General features: G+C 47.1%; 1 protein-coding gene and 1 pseudogene across 1 annotated transcript in view; both read left to right on the top strand.

Annotated features, from left to right (window-relative positions):
- The window catches only part of MOSMO (modulator of smoothened), a 105,323-nt gene that overhangs the window by 20,954 nt on the left and 61,482 nt on the right, over window positions 1-22,887 (top strand). The window lies entirely within an intron of this gene.
- Window positions 21,304-21,422, top strand: LOC141101963 (5S ribosomal RNA; annotated as a pseudogene).

Genomic DNA, 22,887 nt, shown 5'->3' with positions numbered 1-22,887 from the left:
TCTCCCTCCACACGCTCCCCGTGGCTTGCCTCCCGTCGGAAAATGCATATGACGAACTGTGTATGTGCAGTCGATACGTCACGCCAGCTGATCGGGAAATCAGCTGGAGTGATGTGACGTACTGCGCATGAGGGTCGGTCTACCCGGATCTTGTGTCTAAAATCCACCGATACCGACCTGCCAAATTTGGGGTCTCTAGCTCAAAGTATGGGGGAGATATGGACTTCCAAAGGGGACCGACCCATGGTGCCCACCAAGGCTGAGGGGGCAGCGAGATCGGAACCGGTCCCTTGGTGCCCCATGGCCGGTCTGAACTTTTCGCTTTACCGGCCCATATCTCTGGAACCATAGGTCACAGGAACTTCAAACTTGGTAGTTGGGGGTTCATAGAGGCCCCCTAGCTGCATACCAAATTTGAGGTCTCTGGAACGAAAGGTGCCCGAAATGACTTTTCTGAAAACGACCATGCATGCTTTGTGTCGACCTAACTTTCAAACTCAAGCATTTTTTGGGCTCCAGGAAAGTCATCTTCCGAACCGTTTGAGCTAGGAGTCCAATTTTTGGATATGTTGTAGATCTAGATCCCATGAGTCGGCACACCAAATTTGGGATTCCGGAGATAGGAGTCTTCAAAGTCATCAGACCGCTAGAGGCCAGAACCTAAGTCCGAATTTTCTGGGTAGCAGAACCGGTTTTACCGCCCTAGGGGTGCCATCTTTGGGAGACGGTTATGGGCCAACTGTAGGGTCTAGGAACCCCAAATTTGGATCACATGTAGTGCATCGTCTCCCCTAGAAGTGTGCCAAGATTGGTGTTCCTAACCCCAACATCTAAGGAAATATCAGCCCCCCAAGTTGACTGAGTTTCCCATAGACTCCAATGTTAAACGTGCGGTTTCTACCGGTTGACCCTTTGGGGTGCCACCGGCCCGCCAAACGTTCCCTGGACCCCAAACTTGGCCAGTGAGTACCCGAAGAGCAGCCTCCCAGTGTCGGTGTATTTTTAAGACCCATAGAACCAGAGAGCGCCGCGCACGTCTTTGCCGGTGTTGTGTGAGGGGGCCACCAGTCCCCGAAAGTCGAGGGGGGTGCCATACCGTGGAAAAGGCTTGAAATATTATAATGAGACCCCCCTGAGCTTTCTAGGGTTAACCGGATCCGAGCTAAACAGTTTCAAAGTACCATTTTCCAGTTACCGGAAGGTTCCGGTTGGGGTACCGGGCCCCGGTTTGGTGTGGTGGTACCCATAGAAAGCTTCTACATCACCCCCAAGTTTTGTAATTTTGTGACCCATGGTCAGGGAGCACCGGTACCGTGAATATGGTCAACATTGTGGCCCCGGTAAATCCCCGGTAAAAGGTCCCCAAACCTCAAAATTTTTATGAGGTGCAGCTGTGCTATCTGGGAAGAAGGGGTGCAAGTTTAGTGTCAATAGCCCATTCGGTCCTCGAATGGTTGAGCGATAAGTGACATTCACCACAATTTGGCCTGATTTTCCCATAGATTGCCATGTTAAGTGAGGGGCCTAATTTGGGGAGTCAGTACCAGCCTTCCTTTGGTTCCCTGGACCCGAAATTTCTTCCACGTGTAGCCATGGCCCACCCCCTACAAGTGTGCCAAGTTTAGTGTGATTTGACTTAGTGGGTCCCCAGAAACCGGAGCTCAAAGTCGCCCCAATATCGGCAGTTTTTCCCCTAGGCGGCAAAGTGAAGCAAGGGTGCCATCTTTGGGAGACGGTTACGGGCCAACCCCTAACAGCCAAGGAAATATCAGCCCCCCAATTTGACTGAGTTTCCCATAGACTCCAATGTTAAATGTGCGGTTTCTACCGGTTGACCTTTTGGGGTGCCACCGGCCCTTGGCCATTGAGAACCCGAAGTGCATCCCCACAGCCTCCCCATGTCAGTGTATTTTTAAGACCCATGGAACCGGAGAGCACCATGCATGTCCCACGCATGTCTTTGCCGGTGTTGTGTGAGGGGGCCACCGGTCCCCGAAAGTCGAGGGGGGTGCCATTCTGTATGGGTCTTAAAAATACACCGACACTGGGAGGCTGTGGGGATGCTCTTCGGGTACGCATTGGCCAAGTTTGGGGTTCAGGGAACCTATGACGGGCCGGTGGCACCCCAAAAGGTCAACTGGTAGAAACCGCACGTTTAACATTGGAGTCTATGGTAAACTTGGTTAACTTGGGGGGATGATATTTCCTCGGCTATTGGGGTTAGGAACACCAAACTTGGCACACTTGTAGGGGAGACCCTACGGTTTGGCCCGTAACCATCTCCCAAAGACAGCACCCCTCGCTTCACTTTGCCGCCTAGGGGAAAATTTCGGGTCCAGGTAACCGAAGGAAGGCTGGTACCGACTCCCCAAAGTAGGCCCCTCACCTAACATGGGAGACTATAGGGGAACCAGGCTAAATTGTGGCGGATTTCACTTATCGCTCAACCATTCGATGACCGAATGAGCTAGCGAAACCAAACTTGCACCCCTGTATTCCCAGATATCCCAGCTACGCCTCATAAAAATTTGGAGGTTCGGGGACCTTTTACCGGGGCCAAAATGTTGACCGTCTTCACGGTACTGGTGCTCCCTGACCATGGGTCACAAAATTACAAAGCATGGGGGTGATGTAGAAGCACTCTATGGGTACACCCACACCGAACCGGGGCCCGGTACCCCAACCGGAACCCTCCGGTAACTGGAAAATGGCACTTTGAAACGGTGTAGCTCGGACCCGGTTCACCGGGGAAGGCTCCGGTAGGTCATATTTGAATATATCAGGCCTTTTATACAGAATGGCACCCTCCTCGACTTTCGGGGACCGGTGGACCCCTCACACAACACCGGCAAAGACGTGCGCGGCGCTCTCTGGTTCTATGGGTCTTAAAAATACACCGACACTGGGAGGCTGCTCTTCGGGTACTCACTGGCCAAGTTTGGGGTCAAGGGAACGTTTGCCGGGCCGGTGGCACCCCAAAAGGTCAACCGGGAGAAACCGCACGTTTAACATTGGAGTCTATGGGAAACTCGGTCAACTTGGGGGGCTGATATTTCCTCGGATGTTGGGGTTAGGAACTCCAATCTTGGCACACTTCTAGGGGAGACGATGCACTACATGTGATTTACATTTGGGGTTCCTAGACCCTACGGTTGGCCCGTAACCGTCTCCCAAATACTGCACTCCTAGGGCGGTAAAACCGGTTCTGCTACCCAGAAAATTCGGACTTAGGTTCTAGCCTCTAGCGGTCTGATGACTTTGAGGACTCCTATCTCCGGAACCCCAAATTTGGTGTGCCGTCTCATAGGATCTAGATCTACAACATATCCAAAAATTGGACTCCTAGCTCAAACGGTTCGGAAGATGACTTTCCTGGAGCCCAAAAAATGCTTGAGTTTGAAAGTTAGGTCGACACAAAGCATGCATGGTTGTTTTCAGAAAAGTCATTTCGGGCACCTTTCGTTCCAGAGACCTCAAATTTGGTATGCAGCTAGGGGGCCTCTATGAACCCCCAACTACCAAGTTTGAAGTTCCTGTGACCTACGGTTCCGGAGATATGGGCCGGTAAAGCGAAAAGTTCAGACCGGCCATGGGGCACCAAGGGACCGGTTCCGATCTCGCTGCCCCCTCAGCCTTGGTGGGCACCATGGGTCGGTCCCCTTTGGAAGTCCATATCTCCCCTATACTTTGAGCTAGAGACCCCAAATTTGGCAGGTCGGTACCGGTGGATTTTAGACACAAGATCCGGGTAGACGTCACTCTCTGATTTCCCGATCAGCTGGCGTGACGTATCGACTGCACATGCACAGTTCGTCATATGCATTTTCCGAAGGGAGGCAAGCCACGGGGAGCATGTGGAGGGAGAGAATCTTAAAGAGGGAGTCCCGCGAATTTTTTTTAAAAGTCAGCAGCTACAAATACTGCAGCTGCTGACTTTTAAAATAAGGACACTCACCTGTCCCAGGGTCCAGCGATGTCGGCACCCGAGACTGAATCATCCCTCGGTCCTCGGGTGCTGCCACCGCCATTCTCTGTAAGGGAATCAGGAAGTGAAGCGTTGCAGCTTCACTTCCAGGTTCCCTACTTGCGAATGCGCTTCCTTACTGGTCCCCGCTGCCTCTGGGACCTGTGTGTCCCCCAGCAGACAGCACGGGGGGGAGGGGACGGGAGGGGGCTTAGACTCCCGTGGGAGTCTACGCTGGAAGTAGGTGCAAATATCTGTCTTAGACAGGTATCTGCACCCCCCTCCCCCCTGAATGGTGCCAAATGTCACCGGAGGGGTCGGGTTCCGAAAAGCGGAGGTTCAATTTTTGTGTGAACCTCCGCTTTAAATGTAAGATTCTGCCTCGCTCTCTGTGGCGTGACGCATCGACTGCGTATGCATTTTTCGACGAAAGGCAAGCCACGGGAGCACGCGGAAAGATAACACTGACGTAAGGGAGAACTCCGCAGGGAACACTGACTCCGTTGGCTTAATAACGTCAGCGGCAACACCGTATCCAGCCCCGCCCCCAACACACCCCTAAGCTGCTCTAGAGAAAGGGGGCAAGCGCCATGCATAAGCAGTGTATTTGTCAGGGAAGCTTGGATTGACACAGCGGTGCCAGCGGGAGGGCATACAGTTTATTTCTGTTTACTCTTTGTTCTTTTGACAAGTGTGCTTTAGATAGAGCATGTCAAGCCGTAGCTGTGCTCCCTGGGGATATGCTGATCGCCCATCCGTGCTGCTGCTGGAGGGAGCCCAGGTGACCATAAATGAGAGCCCTACAGACTTGGTCATGGTGAGTGACCAAGTCACCAAGTGGCATATCCCCCACACCATCCCATACCCCACTCCATCTCCCCTGAGGACTTAGGACCCTCTAGGCCACTCACCTGGGGACTGGGACCCTCTAGGCCACTCACCTGTGGACAGGGACACCCATTTTCCCTGGGGACTGAGACCCCCTTCTCCCATGGGGACTGGGACCCCCTTCTCCCATGGGGACTGGGACCCCCTTCTCCCATGGGGACTGGGACCCCCTTCTCCCATGGGGACTGGGACCCCCTTCTCCCATGGGGACTGGGACCCCCTTCTCCCATGGGGACTGGGACCCCTTCTCCCCTGAGGACAGGGAACCCACCTCCACCAAGAACAGGAACCTGATCACCCTGTGTGTGCCAACCTCACCGTCCTGCCCGATCACCCTGTGTGTGTCAACCTCACCGCCCTGCCCGATCACCCTGTGTGTGTCAACCTCACCGCCCTGCCTGACATGTGTCCTGTGTGAGGGCCCTCCTGTGACAGCTGTTATCAGGACTTTAACCCACTTGATGCTCCCCTACATGGATGTGCTCTCACTACACGACTGTATATAAGGGATGAAGGCCCAGAGACATGTCCAGGGTACACAGAGGATACATGAGATAGATTAGAAGGGATGGAGGCCCAGAGACATGTCCAGGGTACACAGAGGATACATGAGATAGATTAGAAGGGTTGGATGACCAGAGACATTTCCAGGGTACACAGAAGACACATGAGTTAGATTAGAAGGGACGGAGGCCTCCTCTGTGTACCCTGGACATGTCTCTGGGCCTCCATCCCTTTTAATCTTACAGTGCAAGGGGGAACTTTGTGAACCCTGATGTAAAAGGGAACACTGATATAAAGGGCAATGCTGCAGACTCTGATGTAGTTAGGAACCCCTTACATTAGAGTTCCTCTTTAGATCATGCTCTGCATCATTTTTCTTTACATCTGAGTTCCTTTGCACTGCAAGGGGGAATCCTGCAGACTCTGATGTAAAGGGAAATGCCGGTAACTCTGATGTGGGAGGGGGGGGTCCACAGGTGAGTGGCCTAGAGGGTCCTAAGTCCTCAGGGGAGATGGAGTGGGGCATGGGATGGTGTGGGGGATATACCACTTGGTGACTTGGTCACTCACCATGACCAAGTCTGTAGGGCTCTCATTTATGGTCACCTGGGCTCCCTCCAGCAGCAGCATGGATGGGCGATCAGCATATCCCCAGGGAGCACAGCTACGGCTTGACATGCTCTATCTAAAGCACACTTGTCAAAAGAACAAAGAGTAAACAGAGATAAACTGTATGTCATTTTAATAGATTGCAAGCTCTTGGGAACGGGATCTCTGATGGGCTTTCTTAAATTGCAGTGTAGGTCACTTACACATACATAGCTATTCAGGGCCCCGCCCCCCTCTGGAAGCACAGACCTTGGCCCTCCCGCTGGCACCGCTGTGTCAATCCAAGCTTCCCTGACAAATACACTGCTTATGCATGGCGCTTGTCCCCTTTCTCTAGAGCAGCCTAGGGGTGTGTTGGGGGCGGGGCTGGATGCGGTGTTGCCGCTGACGTTATTAAGCCAGCGGAGTTCTTCCTTACGTCAGTGTTCCTTGCAGAGTTCTTCCTTACGTCAGTGTTCCCTGTGGAGTTCTCTCATACGTCAGCGTTCTCTTTCCGCGCGCTCCCGTGGCTTGCCTCTCGTCGAAAAATACATACGACGAACTGCGCATGCCCAGTGGATACGTCACGCCACAGAGAGCGAGGCAGAATCTTACATTTAAAGCGGAGGTTCACAAAAATTGAACCTCCGCTTTTCGTAACCCGACCCCTCCGGTGACACATTTGGCACCATTCAGGGAGGAGGGGGATGCAGATACCGGTCTAAGACAGGTATTTGCACCTACTTCCGGCGTAGACTCCACGGGAGTCTACGCCCCCTCCCGTCCCTACCCCCCGTGCTGTCTGCTGGGACACACACAGGTCCCAGAGACAGCGGGGACCAGTAAGGAAGCGCAGCGCGACTGGCGCATGCGCAGTAGGGAACCAGGAAGTGAAGCCGCAACGCTTCACTTCCTGATTCCCTTACAGAGAATGGCGGTGGCAGCACCCGAGGACCGAGGGACGATTCAGTCTCGGGTGCCGACATCGCTGGACCCTGGGACAGGTGAGTGTCCTTATTTTAAAAGTCAGCAGCTGCAGTATTTGTAGCTGCTGACTTTTAAAAAAAATTTTCGCGGGACTCCCTCTTTAAGATTCTCTCCCTCCACACGCTCCCCGCGGCTTGCCTCCCATCGGAAAATGCATATGACGAACTGTGCATTTGCAGTCGATACGTCACGCCAGCTGATCGGGAAATCAGCTGGAGTGATGTGACATACTGCGCATGCGCAGTACGTAGGAGGCATTTTTTGACAGGAGGCAATAATCGACGTTACACCGGTGTAGTGTTGATTATTGCCTCCCGTTGCAAAATGCATACTACGAGTCCCCTCTTTCCTGGGATGGGCTCAATCGGAGAGAAACTTCCACACGGTTGCTCGCAGGAGGGTCGGTCTACCCGGATCTTGTGTCTAAAATCCACCGGTACCGACCTGCCAAATTTGGGGTCTCTAGCTCAAAGTATGGGGGAGATATGGTCTTCCAAAGTGGACCGACCCATGGTGCCCACCAAGGCCGAGGGGGCAGCAAGATCGGAACCGGTCCCTTGGTGCCCCATGGCCGGTCTGAACTTTTCGCTTTACCGGTCCATATCTCCGGAACCGTAGGTCACAGGAACTTCAAACTTGGTAGTTGGGGGTTCATAGAGGCCCCCTAGCTGCAGGCCAAATTTGAGGTCTCTGGAACGAAAGGTGCCCGAAATTACTTTTCTGAAAACCACCATGCATGCTTTGTGTCGACCTAACTTTCAAACTCAAGCATTTTTTGGACTCCAGGAATGTCATCTTCTGAACCGTTTGAGCTAAGAGTCCAATTTTTGGATATGTTGTAGATCTAGATCCCATGAGCTGGCACACCAAATTTGGGGTTTCGGAGATATGAGCCCTCAAAGTCATCCGACCGGTAGACGCCAGAACCAAAGTCTGAATTTTCTGAGTAGCAGAACTGGTTTTACCGCCCTAGGGGTGCCGTCTTTGGGAGTTGGTTACGGGCCAACCGTAGGGTCTAGGAACCCCAATGTGGACCACATGTAGTGCATCGTCTCCCCTACAAGTGTGCCAAGTTTGGTGTTCCTAACCCCAACAGCCGAGGAAATATCAGCCCCCCAAGTTGACTGAGTTTCCCATAGACTATAATGTTAAACATGCGGTTTCTACCGGTTGACCTTTTGGGGTGCCACCGGCCCGCCAAACGTTCCCTGGACCCCAAACTTGGCCAGTGAGTATCTGAAGAGCATCCCCACAGCCTTCCAGTGTCTGTGTATTTTTAAGACCCATAGAACCGGAGAGCGCCACGCACGTCTTTGCCGGTGTTTTGTGAGGGGTCCACTGGTCCTGAAAAGTGGATGCCATTCTGTAGAAAAGGCCTGAAATATTCAAATGAGACCTACCGGAGCCTTCCCCGGTGAACCGGGTCCGAGCTACACCGTTTCAAAGTGCCATTTCCCGGTAACCGGAGGGTTCCGGTTGGGGTACCGGACCCCGGTTTGGTGTGGGGGTACCCATAGAGTGTCTCTACATCACCCCCAAGCTTTGTAATTTTGTAAACCATGGTCAGGGAGCACCGGTACCGTGAAGACGGTCAACATTGTGGCCCCGGTAAATCCCCGGTAAAAGGTCCCCCGAACCTCCACATTTTTATTAGGTGTAGCTGTGATATCTGGGAAAAAGGGGTGCAAGTTTGGTGTCGCTAGGCCATTCGGTCGTCGAATGGTTGAGCGATAAGTGAAATCCGTCACAATTTTGCCTGGTTTCCCCATAGACTCCCATGTTAAGTGAGGGGCCTAGTTTGGGGAGTCGGTACTGGCCTTCCTTCGGTTTTCTGGACCCGAAATTTATTGTACGTATAGTCATGGCTCTCCCCTACAAGTGTGCCAAATTTGGTGGGATTTGACCCAGTGGGTCCCCAGAAACCGGAGCTCAAAGTCGCCCGTTTTTTCCCCCAGGTGGAAAAATGAAGCGAGTGGCCCACTTTGGGGAGTCGGTACTGGCTGCCCTTTGGTTCCCTGGACCCGAAATTTCTTCCACCTGCAGCCATTCTTCCCTATAAGTGTGCCAAGTTTGGTGGGTTTTCATGGAGTGGGTCCCCGGATACAGGAGCTCAAAATATCTCCCAAGCCTCTCCTACACTTTTCTCTTTCTGCCAGCGGAAAAATGAACCAAGCGGCTCACTTTCGGGAGTCGGTACCGGCTGCCGTTTGGTTCCCTAGACCCAAAATTTCTACCACATGCAGCCATGGGTGTTCCCTAAAAGTGTGCCAAGTTTGGTGGGTTTTAACTGAGTGGGTCCCCAGGAATCGGAGCTCAAATTATCCCCTCTAGCCTCTCCTACACTGTGCCTCTCCACTGTTTTCTGTGACTCCCGTCGGAAAATGCATCCGACGAACTGCGCATGTGCAGTCTTACGTCATGCCAGCTGATAGGGGAATCAGCTGGTGTGACGTAGTGGATGCATTATTCGACGGGAGGCACTAATCGACAAGACACCGGCTCAGCAGGGATTATTCGAACCATGTATGGGCAGGGTGATCGAGCCATCAACTTCGGTACATCCAGCCTGTCAGATTTTTCATTATTGCAGCGCCTATAGCCATTTGCAATAATCACTTTGTGTTCTCACGACCTGGGATGGCTCCCCATGCCTCCCCCTTTTCCCATCAGGAGAACACAATAGCTCTGCAGGAGGTATTCCCCCATCAACACTGACTGTGTTGATGGGGGAATCTAGCTATATTCTTTCCTGCAGTCCGTTGTTGCAGGAAAAAAAAAAATCACGCAATCTATGGCCACCTTAGTTCCCATTTAGCCCATGTGGAAAACTGTAAAGGAAAGTGTGTTGTCTTATCGATATTGTAAATACTACTATTGTTTTTTTAGATGTGATTGATAACAATGAAACATGCCTATGCAGTGTGTCAGCACAGCTGTTTGTAGTCACCTCCAGGGGTACATGTGACAGCAGCGCAACTGGGAGATGGAAAGAAAGAGTTGTCATTCTAAAGCAGGACATGTCTGCACAATGACCTCCATAGCTTGATCACCAGCAAGGATGAGCTTGGGTATGGTTACAACCCGGAAATAAGCGGGCAGTGCCCAGGGCGTTCCCTGCCCTGCAGTTACCTGTACACAAAGGGATGGGTGCTCGTAATATCATTGACTTGACTTGGCTGTATGAGCCAGCACCAAAAACCAGAAAAATAGGACTTTGTATGCCTCCAATAGTAAATAAACCTCAATTAAAAATAGAACATCAATCTTTAGGCCCCTTTCACACAATTGGCTCGCTTGGATCTGCCTGTCTGTTTTTCAAGCGGATTCGAGCGGGCCACCCATTGACTTCTATGGGCAGGCGGATGTCAGTGGAGATGTGTCCACTGACACCCACCTGCCATCCGATCCGACAAGATCCGCTCAAAACAGACAGATGGAGATACGTTCGCCATCCGTCGATCGGATGAAAATGGACAGGCTGTAGGTTTTTTTTTTATCTGATCTCCCTGTAGAGCACAGCAGGGCTCTGACAGGTCCATCCCTGCACAGTCCGCAGAGGAGAACCTGTCATCTGCCTGCTCAGCGGAGATCAACGGAGCGATCCCCTGCTGACCTAGCGGAGTTCGTCCAGCAGCTCCGCCCCATGTGAAATGTGCCTTATTGAATGCAAAAGTTAAGACCACGATTGTTACATCCAAATGCATAAAAACAATTAATTTATAATGCACAAGGTCAAAGATTACAGCATCAACCTATCTCTAAAACCTCCCAGTTGGAATGCCAATATGGTCGGCGTAGTAGGTTCAATGAGTTTTGCGGTAACTCACAATTCTTCAGGTCCTCACAGACCTTATTTGTGTCCACATATGTGATGTGAACATCAAATCCTCATCATTTATCAAAAACAATAAGGTCCAAAAAAATCTACAAAAAGTGCCAACCCTGCAAGGAGAAGAAAAAAAAAAACAGAAAAACAGCTGAAATACACAAAAAAAATGAATGTATGAGGTCAATGATGTCACAAGCATCCCCAACCCTTCATGTACATGCAGGGCAGGCAATGCCGCAGTTCTTGATTGAGCCAGCACTTGGTTTCCTTCTTGGGTCGGCTGAACATTGGTTTGGACTGGACCCAAGCTCATCCTTAATCACCAAGTATTATTTTAATAAAACCACAGATTTAAAAATACTGAAAATGACTGTTGAAATTACAGTAGCATGTTAAAGACTGAGATTTTACAGATTGGTTTTATGTGTACTTTAACACTGCATATACTTTAGGATACTGTAGCTTTTATTATAATTATTAACATTGATCACAATCATATACAATATTTGAATAAAAGTTTGTTGACCGCCCTCCAAGTAACTGAGTTCAGATTTGTCAAGTGAAGGGTCCTGTTAATGCTACAGTATAGAACAAGACATTACCATTGTTGTACTTGAGGCTGGCTCGGATCTCTGACCTATTGAACACGTTTGGGATGTATTGGAATACTGGTTGTGGCCCAGGTCCTGTTGTCCAACAAAACTTAGTTTCCATGGCTTTGGAAATTGATTTCCAACAAGCTCATATAGGTGTGGTGATCAAAAGGCCAAAGACTTTTGGCAATACAGTATACAGTTTGAAAACGCAACTTCACTTTTTTATTTTATTTTTTTTAGATTTTGGCCAATGAGGAATACAGTAAAACCTTGGATTGTGAGCATAATTCGTTTCGGAAGCATGCTTGTAATCCAAAGCACTTGTATATCAAAGCGAATTTACCCATAAGAAATAATGGAAACACATATGATTCATTCCACAACCATTTATTCATAAGTCCTTCAGTTTATAGTCCATATAAAAAGATTATAGCAATGTTATGTAACCATAAAATGTCCATCCACAAATGGAAGCCTCCACAAGGGGATTAGAAGCAAAATCCAGCAGAAGCTACAGGGTCTAAAAGAGAAGAGAGGCACCTCTAAGTGTAGCAATATGGTTATGTTTAATGAAGGCACAACATTTGGCAACTCACATGGTTGATGATTAAAAGAGGCACATCTAAATGAAAGCCAGGCTTGAGGTGCTCGTGGAGCGCAGCGTGGAAGGGACGACGTCAATGGCGGTGTGGAGGATGGTCTATGTGGACATCTTTACCCCAGATGCCTGAATACTTAGATGTGTCTGTTCTAATCATCAACCATGTGAGTTTCTAAATTTTGTACCTTCATTAAATGTAACCATATTGCTACACTTAGAGGCGTCTCTCTTCTCTTTTATACTCAGTTGTGACATGACGCTACTTGTATATCAAGACATCGCTTGATTATCAAGTCAAAATTTATTACAAAATTTTGCTTGTCTTGCAAAACGCTCTCAAACCAAGTTACTCTCAAACAAAGGATTTACTGTAGTTATATTTTGTATCCGCTTTATATATCTGTGAGTTTCTCCCTCACTTTTTGATCTCTAATACTCATACAAAGAATGTTGTACACTTTACTAATTGTTTTTGCCTGTGCCTCTGTTTATTACAGGTACTTGTATAGCGCTGGCAATTTATGCAGCACTTTACATTTATATTGTACATTTACATAAGTCCCTGCTCTCAAGGAGCTTATAATCTAACTCACATTCATACATACACATACTAGGACCAGTTTAGACCTAACCAATTAACCTACCAGCATGTCTTTGGAGTATCCGGAGGAAACCCAGGCAGGGAGAACATGCAGACTCCAGGCAGGTAGTGCTATGGCTAGTTGGGCTTTATCTGGCTGGAATGAATTTATACATTTGACTTCTCATTTTCAAGGCAGATGTTACAGTGGCTTAAATGTCTCAATATCTACAACAGTGCTCTGCGTTTTGGGCATTTCTTATGATTTTGTGACCTGCAAAGGGATGATAATGAGCACCTCTGGCAGTCAAAAGTACTTGTTGTCACAAAAGAGGATATTCCAGCTTAAACTCGATAAATAAATCTAGTATAACAGCGACTGTGGACACAGCTGACCTGCATGCAGATTTCACGTTCCTCTAGCGTTCTGTACATTTATCATTGAAAATGTCAGAGCCTTGCCTCGAAGGCTACCCACTGCTAATGTCCCCCCTTGAGTGTAATGAATATGTATGAGTTTGTGTTCATTTAACACTGGTATATGAAAACCAATCTGGGCATGCTCTACTAATCCTAATTGAAATAGAATGACATTTGTATACCTTCTAGGATAAAGAATGAAACGTGGGCTTACATTACCCATGTTTAAGACCTCTTTCACACTGAGGCGCTTTTCAGGTGCCAAGCGTCTGAAAAGCTCATGAAAACCTTTTTCCATTAGAGCCCTTTCACACTGCCATCGTGGGGGCATCGGCGGTAAAGCACCACTAGTTTTAGCGGCGCTTTACCGTTGTCTTTGCGGCGCTTTTTGGGCGCTAGCGGGGCGCTTTAACCCCCGCTAGTGGCCAAATAAAGGGTTTAAAAGCGCCCGCAAAGCATCGCTGCCGAGGTGCTTCGACTGTGCTGCCCGTTGATTTCAATGGGCAGGGGCACTTTAGGAGCGGTGTATACACCGCTCCTATAAAGCACCTCAAAGGAGCTGCTTGCAGGACTTCTTTTTGACCCCTTTCACACTGGAAACGTTTTTTCAGGCACTTTAACGCTGAAAATAGGGCCTGTGAGGCGTCTGAAAAATGCCTCATCTGCAGTCTCAGTGTGAAAGCCCGAGTACTTTCACACTGGGGCGCTGGGCTGACAGGACGTTTTAAAAAAAAAAAAAAAAAAGTCCTGCAAGTAACAAAATGCCCCTGCCCATTGAAATCAATGGGGCAGCGCCGCCAAACCACAGCGCCGCTTTGCGGGCGGTTTTAACTCTTTTTCGTCCGCTAGCAGGGGTTAAAAAGACCCGCTATCGGCCGAATAGCACCGGTAAAACGACACCAAAAACAGCGGCGCTTTACCGCCGGCGTCCACCCCAGTGTGAAAGTAGCCTTAGTAGTTTCTCTAAATCCATAGATTTAGTAAGTTAACATGCTCGTGTGCTGTAAATCTTGCAGTGTGACATCTGAATCCTAATACACACGGGCAAAAAATCATACCATTCAACAGGAACTGGCCGAATTTCAGGCCATGTGCACAGCTATCTCTCGAAACTGGTATGCTGGGAAACCAGCATTCGATTAGTACTCACAGCCAGTGGCTGAGAATGCTGATCAGTGTATTGTGGGGGTGTTGAGGGGATATTGTGGGGGAGATCCCTACATCACCATCACTTGTGTTGGTGCGCTAATCTGTCTGGTTTTGTGTACCCAGCCTGTAACCGTGTGCCTGACGGCTATTCTTACTAGATTTGGAGTGAGATTTGGTGATGCCAGTACTGTGCTGCTCCTTGTTGGAGGCTCTGACATGAGGACGTAAAGCCCTGCCCATATCTACCAAGATAGCCACCTCCACACAGAGGCATACAACCTGGTAAGTCAGTCTCTTCTGGCAGTCCATATAAACAGAAGGCTCAACTCTTGGCAGACTACCACTGTTCATTCAGGATTCTTAAGTGCACCCAGAATCCAGAGTATTATTTTTATGTTGGTAAGGTCAACCATACATGAATTGTAATTCAGCTGGTTAAGGAGGGACCGGACAAATTTCAACCCATGTATGGGCAAGCTGGTTGTACACAAATTGATTGAGTTGTGTACAATTGGCCCGTTGGAAAATTTTGTCTTGATCAGCATCGCCAGCAATAATAATACTGATGGTACTGATCAGTGTATTCTTACAGCGGGAAAAATCTCCCCACTGTCAGAATACAAAAGACTCAGCAGGAGGGATTCCCCCATCCACACACTCGATGGGGGAATCAAAGCAGTCAGTGTGAGAACTTCAGTCCTCACTGGGAATGTTTTAGCTTTGTCATACCTTCCCTTTTTATTTAAACTTCTGTTTATCCTAAGAAAAGTTTAATTGAAGACAATTGCTGTAATCTAATCTCTCCTTTTTTTTTGGTCCTGGTTCTTGACCTGCTTCTGCTGTCTGCAGAACTCCTTTGGATGTGAATTGCCTGCTGGACAGGATCTCCTTCTGTAGGGTCCAGTGGCACGAAGATGAGGAAGCCTAAAAAATGTAACATACTGTTGGACACTGTGTTGCCTGCAGTGTCATTAGGATTGAGAATGCCATTGGTGTGAACACATCGGGTGCTTTTAGTGAGAGCATTGGGTTTAAATTATAACTAAAGGCAAAACTTGTATTTATTTTTTGTTTTGGATAGAGTGGAGAAGGATTAGAACCCCTGTCAGTTTTTATTGCTGCCTATGCGCCCATAAAGGAGATCCACCATCTCTACTTCTCCTGTTTACCATTATCATTGAAAGTAAAGAAAATCGTTGTCCCCAGAAAAATAATGGAGGAGAAATCTTCCAATGGGGACACTAGTGCTGGTGACCTTGGGATTCCCAAAGAATTCCTTTTTAATTTGCAGGGATTTCCTCTCACTTCCTGCTTGGCTATGGGACAGGAAGTGAAGGAAAATCTGCGAAATGGGACACAGATGGCAAAAAAAAAAAATCTGACAGGGGCTATAACCCTTGCTCTATCCAAAATGAGACTATTTCTACTTTAATTTAAAGCCGAACTCCATATTGATGTGGTCAGTCCTCTGCTCCAGTATATTTTCTCCTCGTTTCGGCATGTTCATCATGAGTGTACAAAGTGCCTAATTAGCTCCTAGTTCTGACTTTCCATCCACTCTCCCTCCCTTGCTGTACATGGTATTACAGTAACTTTATAACTCTGGACAGCAAGGATTTTGCTTCCTGACCACTTTTTTCGGTGCATCCTATGGATTTTTGGCTGCTAATCATGAAACATAACCTGTAATTTAACTTATCACATACCGTTTAATAGAAATCTCCCGTTTTTGCAATTTGTAATACCTGTTGGCTATGCCGCACACATGAAAGAAACATACGAAAACATGGAACTGTTGTTGAAATACACCCAGTACACCAAGTACAACTGAAATATCTGTGGAGATCTTCTGCTTGGAACGCAGCTTGGATACACCAAGTACTGTTACATATGCAAATGGTACAGCTGTGCAACAGAGTCTCATTACATTAAGCCCTGGTTCACACTGGAGTGTTTTGACTTGTGATTTGACATGTTAGATCGGCAGCAATTGCCGTTAACAGCACCATACTAATCGGTGCAACGTCGCATCTGCGTTGCTGCACCGATTGTAAAAAGTAGTTTCTGTACTACTTTTTGTGATTTTTGGGCTGCGATTTACATTGACATCTGTGCAGAAACCTGCACCGATATCTCTGAAATCACGGGCGAAATCGGTACTGACATGCGGGAGTGAAATTGCGCAAGTTCATCTGAACTCGCACGGCTTCATTCCTGCAGCTGAGTGTGAACCTGGGCTCAAAAGAAATAGCCACTATGAAAGAATGTGCTTCCAGCACAGAAAAACATGGCACATGAACCACTTGTTGACCCAACAAAAATATTTTTACCTCCGCTTCACTTTAAATTCGGACTGCTAAAAAAAGTTTGTGAAAGCAAACCAAGGAAGGTGAAGGTTGTCATTATGTGAGACAGATGTGTCAAAGTTAAGGAATGCCAATATTAGGGGAAGGTATTTTTGTTAGTCATCAGATAAGTCATCAATGAAAAGCCGTTCAAAGATCTGTTAGTGGGGCCATAGAAAATCTCCTGGAAAGCATTCAAGGATGATGAGAATTCCTGGCAACTGCAGAGCAGCAAATTACATTCAGCTGGTTGACAAACTTCTTATAGCTCACAAGACCATTAAGTGCAACATGTCACTAAAGATTAATTTCTGCATTCACATTTGGACTTCTTTCTTGAAAATCCTAGGTGCGGTCAGTAATGGACATTGTGAAAGGTTTCACCAGGTCATAGCCACAATGGTAAAATGGTATTGGAGCAGCTAGAATCCATCAATACTGGCTGTCATTACTATTTTTTGTGTTTTTTTTCTTTTTTTTTCACACGCGTTTTTAATGTATTTTTTTTTTTATGCGGTTTACGTTTTTGGGAGGTGTCTGTTGTCTTGCGGGAAAAACCAGCAAAAGCGCATGAAAAACCCAACCACTTTGATGTGTTTCCATTAGTTTATGGAACAAAAAACAACCTGCTCCAGGAGAAAAAGTCCCTGATCCTTTCTAAAAAAAATGCACAGATGTTAACGTGACCCATAAGAAGCCATGTAAAATGGACTGTAGCGTGTTTCTGCAAAACTGAAAACACATTGTAAAATGCATAGGTGTGAACCGGGTCTGAAGGTCTGTCATAGTCGCCAAGTTTTTTTAGGAAGCAGAACTATTGGAAACATTTGTTGTCCAGTGTAATGAGATGCATTCAAGCACATTTAATTGGTTGCATTTAAATATGCATTAAGTCATTTAGTGTTTTTTTTTTTTTTATTCATAAAATAGTGAGTGTACCCACGCTATGGTTGTGTATTATGGGCACTTACTATACGTGTTAGTGCGTAAATCATATAAGTGATTTATAGAGTAATAAAGAAATAAATACATGTAACTGAAGCTGCTGCTATAGTGAAAGGTGTGTGTATATATGTGTGTGTGTGTGTGTGTGTATATATATATATATATATATATATATATATATATATATATATATATATATATATATATATATATATATATATATATATATATATATATATATACCAATGCATCAAATAAATAGTCCATCAGTGCAAGCAAACCAGTGTTGATGGTTCTTTCTTTCCCTACTCACCAACAGTATGATTTAAAAGAGCATAGTACAGTACATGTCCTTTTGGCAAATGGATGAATGTGGCTCCTTCCTTCTCCTTCGATTATAGGGCTCTCAGCATGGTTGTGATAAAGAATCCAATAAAAAGAAAGATTTCTTTAATCGTACATCATGGGACACAGAGCCATGGTAATTACTATGGGGGTTATAGTCCACCTTCAGGTGCTGGACACTGGCACACCCTAAACAGGCAGTTGCCTCCCTATATAACCCCTCCCACTACTGGGAGTATCTGTTTTTTCGCCAGTGTCTAAGGTGTTGGTCACGAGTGAAGATGTGCTGTGCTGAGCTCCACTGGAGCAATCCTTGCTGGGGCTAGCTATGCAGCCGGATCCATTCAAAGTGTCTTTTAGGCCGAATTGAATGGTACCCGGGCCTCGTATCAGAAGAAACAAGGTTTTGCCTGTAACGCTTCTCTTTTTAGAGAGCTGGACCCCCGGGATCCAGTACTTTTGGGGGAGGGACTCATCCTCCAACGCGGGAGTGTTTTTTTTAAAAAAAAAACAAAGAAAAGAAAAACTCTATGCTGGCTGCAAAATTGTCGGAGAGACATAAGAGCAAAGAAGAGCATGAAAGAGGTTTTGGTGATATAGGCATTTCCTATTGGACACATTTACTATTTGCATCAGGCTGAGCATTAATAGCAGCGGCAGTAGCTGGACTATTGCTCAAGCAGTGGATGCAATTTCTTCTGGCATCGGGCTATGGTCAGAAGGGGGGTTGAAACACCCCCAAAAAAAAGCTAAAAGGGTCTCCCTCAAACTCTAGAAAGCCTACTCATCTCTACAAATGGCATCCTCCCCTGAGAGGGGGTGGCTGGTCAGAGAGCATCGGGGCCATGAAATGTCTGCCATTTTTTCTAACACTGCAGCCCCTATTTATTTTATGATAATTAAAAAAAAAAAAAAAAAGTTTATCGACTTTAATCACATACCAGTGTGGGTCAAAATGCAACAGGTTCTTTTCCATTACCCAGGACCCTAAAACTGAGGAACTAGGGGCAGGAGAAGACGAATTCCCTCAGGGGATCGTGGTGAGGCTGATGACTCCTCTTTGGAGGTGTCAAATGCGGGAGAGTCGGCTGTTCCAATCTTAACCACTTGCTGCCTGCCATATAGCAGAATGACAGCGGCAAAGTGGTTTCAATAACCTGACTGGGCGTCATATGACGTCCTCAGGATATTAAGCCGCTGCGCGCCCCCAGGGTGCGCATCGCAGCGATCGTTGTTGCGGTGTGTCAGTCTGACACCCCGCAACTCCGATCTAGGTAAAGAGTCTCTGATGGAGACTCTTTACCACGTGATCAGCCATGTCCAATCACGGCTGATCACGATGTAAATAGGAAGAGCCGATAATCGGCTTTTCCTCACTCGCGTCTGACAGACGTGAGTAGAGGAGAGCTGATCGGCTACTCTCCTGACGGGGGGTCTGTGCTGATTGTTTATCAGTACAGCCCCCCCTCGGATTCCGCCCAGGACCACCAGGATGGCCATCCACACTAGACCACCAGGTATGCCACCCTAGACCCCCAGGAAAATGCCAATCTGTGCCCAGGCAGCTGCCAATCAATGCCCAGGCAGCTGCCAATCAGTGCCCACTCAATGCCTATCAGTGCCACGCATAAGAACCCATCTTTGCAGCCTATCAGTGTCACCTATCAGTGCCCATCAGTGCCGCCTACCAGTGCCCGCTCATTGGTGCCGCCTTATCAGTGCCCATCAGTGAAAGAGAAAACTTACTTATTTACAAAATTTTATAACCGAAACAAAAGCAAAACTTTTTTTTTCAAAATTTTCGGTCTTTTTTTATTTGTTTAGAAAAAAAATAAAAACCGCAGAGGTTATCAAATACCACCAAAAGAAAGCTCTATTTGTGGGAACAAAATGATAAAAATTTAGTTTGGGTACAGTGATGGATGCCCGCGCAATTGTCATTCAAACTGCGACAGTGCTGAAAGCTGAAAATTGGTCTGGGCAGGAAGGTGTAGACGTGCCCTGTATTGAAGTGGTTAAGATTGATGGTGCAATTTCTTGCTGAATGATCGCTCCACATTGTACCCTTAACTGAGTGTTTGGGTTCACTAAAGCCTCCTCAAGCTGTGCATGCCTTTTCCTGTTCATTCATTGCTGGAAAAGCTTTTTTGTATCTGAGAGGATCACCCAGATAAGCATTTTTTTTCCCCTTCTAAAAAGTTTTCACACTTTATCCTATGGTGGAGGAAATTCACTAGGTAGGGTATACCAGCAATTATCGCTATGAGAGATTCTATCCTTCAGGCCTTGCGCCCTTCGCTAGCGCCTTGTAAGAAGCTCCTGGCTAGTCTTCCTTTTTGCGGTGAAACAGCTATTTGGGGATGTTTTGTATAATACATCCAAAGAAATTCTAGTGGAAAGCACCCCTTTTGCCATTTAGGAAAAGGAGTAAATGTATATTCGTTTTAAAGCTCCTTCTCCTGTGCCAGAGGCATCAGCCTCCAGGCAGTCACGGCGGCTTCCACCGTCAGGTTCAATCGAATAGGGGGAATTCTTCTGCAGTTCTCAAGGATCTGGCAGGAAGAGTGTCGAGATGAATGGGGGACTTCCTCAATAGCTCCAGGGTACAAACTGGAGTTCCAATAGTTCCATTCTCCTTGTTTTCTCAGATCAAACGTTTCTAATGATCCAGAGAGAAAAAGTGATCGTGGGGGTCCCCGTGTAAGAACAGAGGTTGGGGTTTGATTCAAACCTCTTTTTTTTTTTTTTCACTGTGCCAAATCTGAATGGACATTCTGGATCTCAAAAATCGAAATTCAATTCCCTCAGTCCCCGACGGCGAGTCTGCCAGGACCCGAAGGAGAATCGGGCCGGCCAGACGGATGCCGCCGGCGGCGGGTCTGAATATAACCTCTCTTTTTTTCGTATGGAGTCAATCCAAATCAGTTATCTCCATCTTACAAGGAGGAGAACTTCTGGCGTCAATCGACATCAAAGATGCATGCCTCCATATACCTATTTCCTCGCTTACCTAGTAATATCTACTTTTCAAGGTGGGAAATCTTAATTTTTCAGTGTGTAGCTCTGCTTTCCGGTCCTGCTACTGCACCTTCAGTGTTTACAAAGGTTCTGGCCCCTCTTCTAGCCAGATTAAGGGCCCAAGGTATAACGTTTATGGTTTACCTAGTCGATCTGTTCTTGATAGACCAGTCGGTAGCCCGCTTAGACCAAAGTATGGTCACCACATTCAACTACCTGGAATATCTAGGTTGGATTCTCAACCTAGGAGAAATCTTCTTTAAAACCATGAAGAAGGCTAAAATACTTGGGTCAGATCATAGGTACACCCAGAAAAGTATTCGTACCCCAGGCAAAGATCAGCATCATAAAGGAACTGATTTAGGTGGTCAAAGCAAGGTGAATTTCTTCTATTCAACTTTGCATGAGGTTGTTGGGAAACATGGTGGCTTCATTCAAGGCCATTCCTTATTCTCAGTTTCATTCGAGACTGTTGCAAAACAGTATCCTATCGGTTTGGAACAAAGGGTTCAAGCTCTACATTCCTAATGTGTCTGGCTCCAAAGCCTACAGCCACATCATCCTGATAGCGCCCGATCTCGTCTGTTCTTGGTGGCTAAACAGGGTCGGGCCTGGTTAGTACCCGGATGAGAGACCACCTGGAGATGCCAGGTGCTGTAGGCTGGGTGCGCCAGAGCCTCAGCTTATGGTTGATATACAAAAATCTACTAAGGGGAAAATCCTTCCTTCAGTTAGCTGGGAAGTGGTAACAACATATGCCAACCTTTTTTGTTTAGGTTGGGGAACAGTCCTGGAAGAGGCAACTGTCCAAGAGAAGTGGCCCAGATCAGAGATGGCCTTGCCCATTCACATTTTAGAAATTCAGACAGAGCTCTTGGTCCTGAGGGTATTGTCCTGCCAGGATTCAATCCGACATTGCTACAGCAATGGCCTATATTAATCACCAAGGGGGCACAAGAAGTTGTGCGGCTCAGAGAAAGGTGAATCATATCCTATCTTGGACAGAAAACAATGTACTTTGCCTATTGGCAGTCTTCATTCTAGGAATAGAAAATTGGCAGGCGGACTACTTGAGTTGCCAGCAGTAGTTCCCGGGAGAATGGTTTCTTCACCCTGATATCTTTCTGTCAATATGTCAAAAATGGGGGATCCCAGACAGAGATCTGTGTACGTCCAGGTTCAACAAGGGAATTGACAACTTTGTGTCAAGAACAAAGGATCTGATAGCATGTAGAACAGATGCCTTGTTATTCCCGGGGAATCGGTTCTCACTGATTTATGCATTCCCTCCTTTTCTGCCTGCATCTATGACTTCTTCGCAGGATCAAGCAGGAAGGGAAGTCTTTGATTCTTGTGGCCCCCATACCAAATCTTGGTATGCAGAGATTGTAAAGATGGCAGTAGGGGACGCATGGACTAGACCTTCTCTCGCAAGGTCCGGTGTTCCATCCTACTTTACAAATGCTAAATGTAACGGTCTGGCTGTTGAGACCCACATTTTGATGAAGCGTGGGCTGTCAGGTTCAGTAGTTTCTACCTTGGTTAATGCAAGGGAGCCGGCCTCCATAAATTATATATTATGGAGTCTGGGAAACACATGTCTCCTGGTGTGAAACCAGGAGTTGCACCCCAGGAAATAGGTCAAAGGTAGAATCCTTGACTTTCTGCAGATGAGGTGAGAAATGTGGCTGGCCTTGAGTGCTTTCTAAGGACAGGTCTCAGCCTTATCGGTATTATTTCAACCACTTGCTTCGCATTATTTGGTTCGTAACTTTATTCAGGGGGTAACACGGCTTAATCTCCGGTTAGGTCACCCCTGAACCCTTGGGACTTGAATTTAGTTTTGTCAGCATTACAAAACAGCCTTTTTTGGGCCGATACGACATATTCCCTTGGTCCTTTTTTGACAAGGAGACTTTTTTTTTTTTTTCTGGTAACCATATCTGCTGCAAGAAGGGTATCAGAATTGGCTGCTCTTTCTTGTAAAGAGCTATATTTTTATTGTTCACAAGGATAAGGTGGTATTGCGTCCTCATCCTAACCTTTTACTAAAGGTAATATCAGGTTTTTATCTAAACCAGGATATTGTTCTACCTTCATTTTTCTCATTCTCTTGATGTGGTGAGAG

Source organism: Aquarana catesbeiana, linkage group LG06 (genome assembly GCF_042186555.1).
Source record: "Aquarana catesbeiana isolate 2022-GZ linkage group LG06, ASM4218655v1, whole genome shotgun sequence".
In the NCBI taxonomy this organism is placed as follows: domain Eukaryota; kingdom Metazoa; phylum Chordata; class Amphibia; order Anura; family Ranidae; genus Aquarana; species Aquarana catesbeiana.
This window is presented reverse-complemented; position numbering and strand designations above follow the sequence as displayed.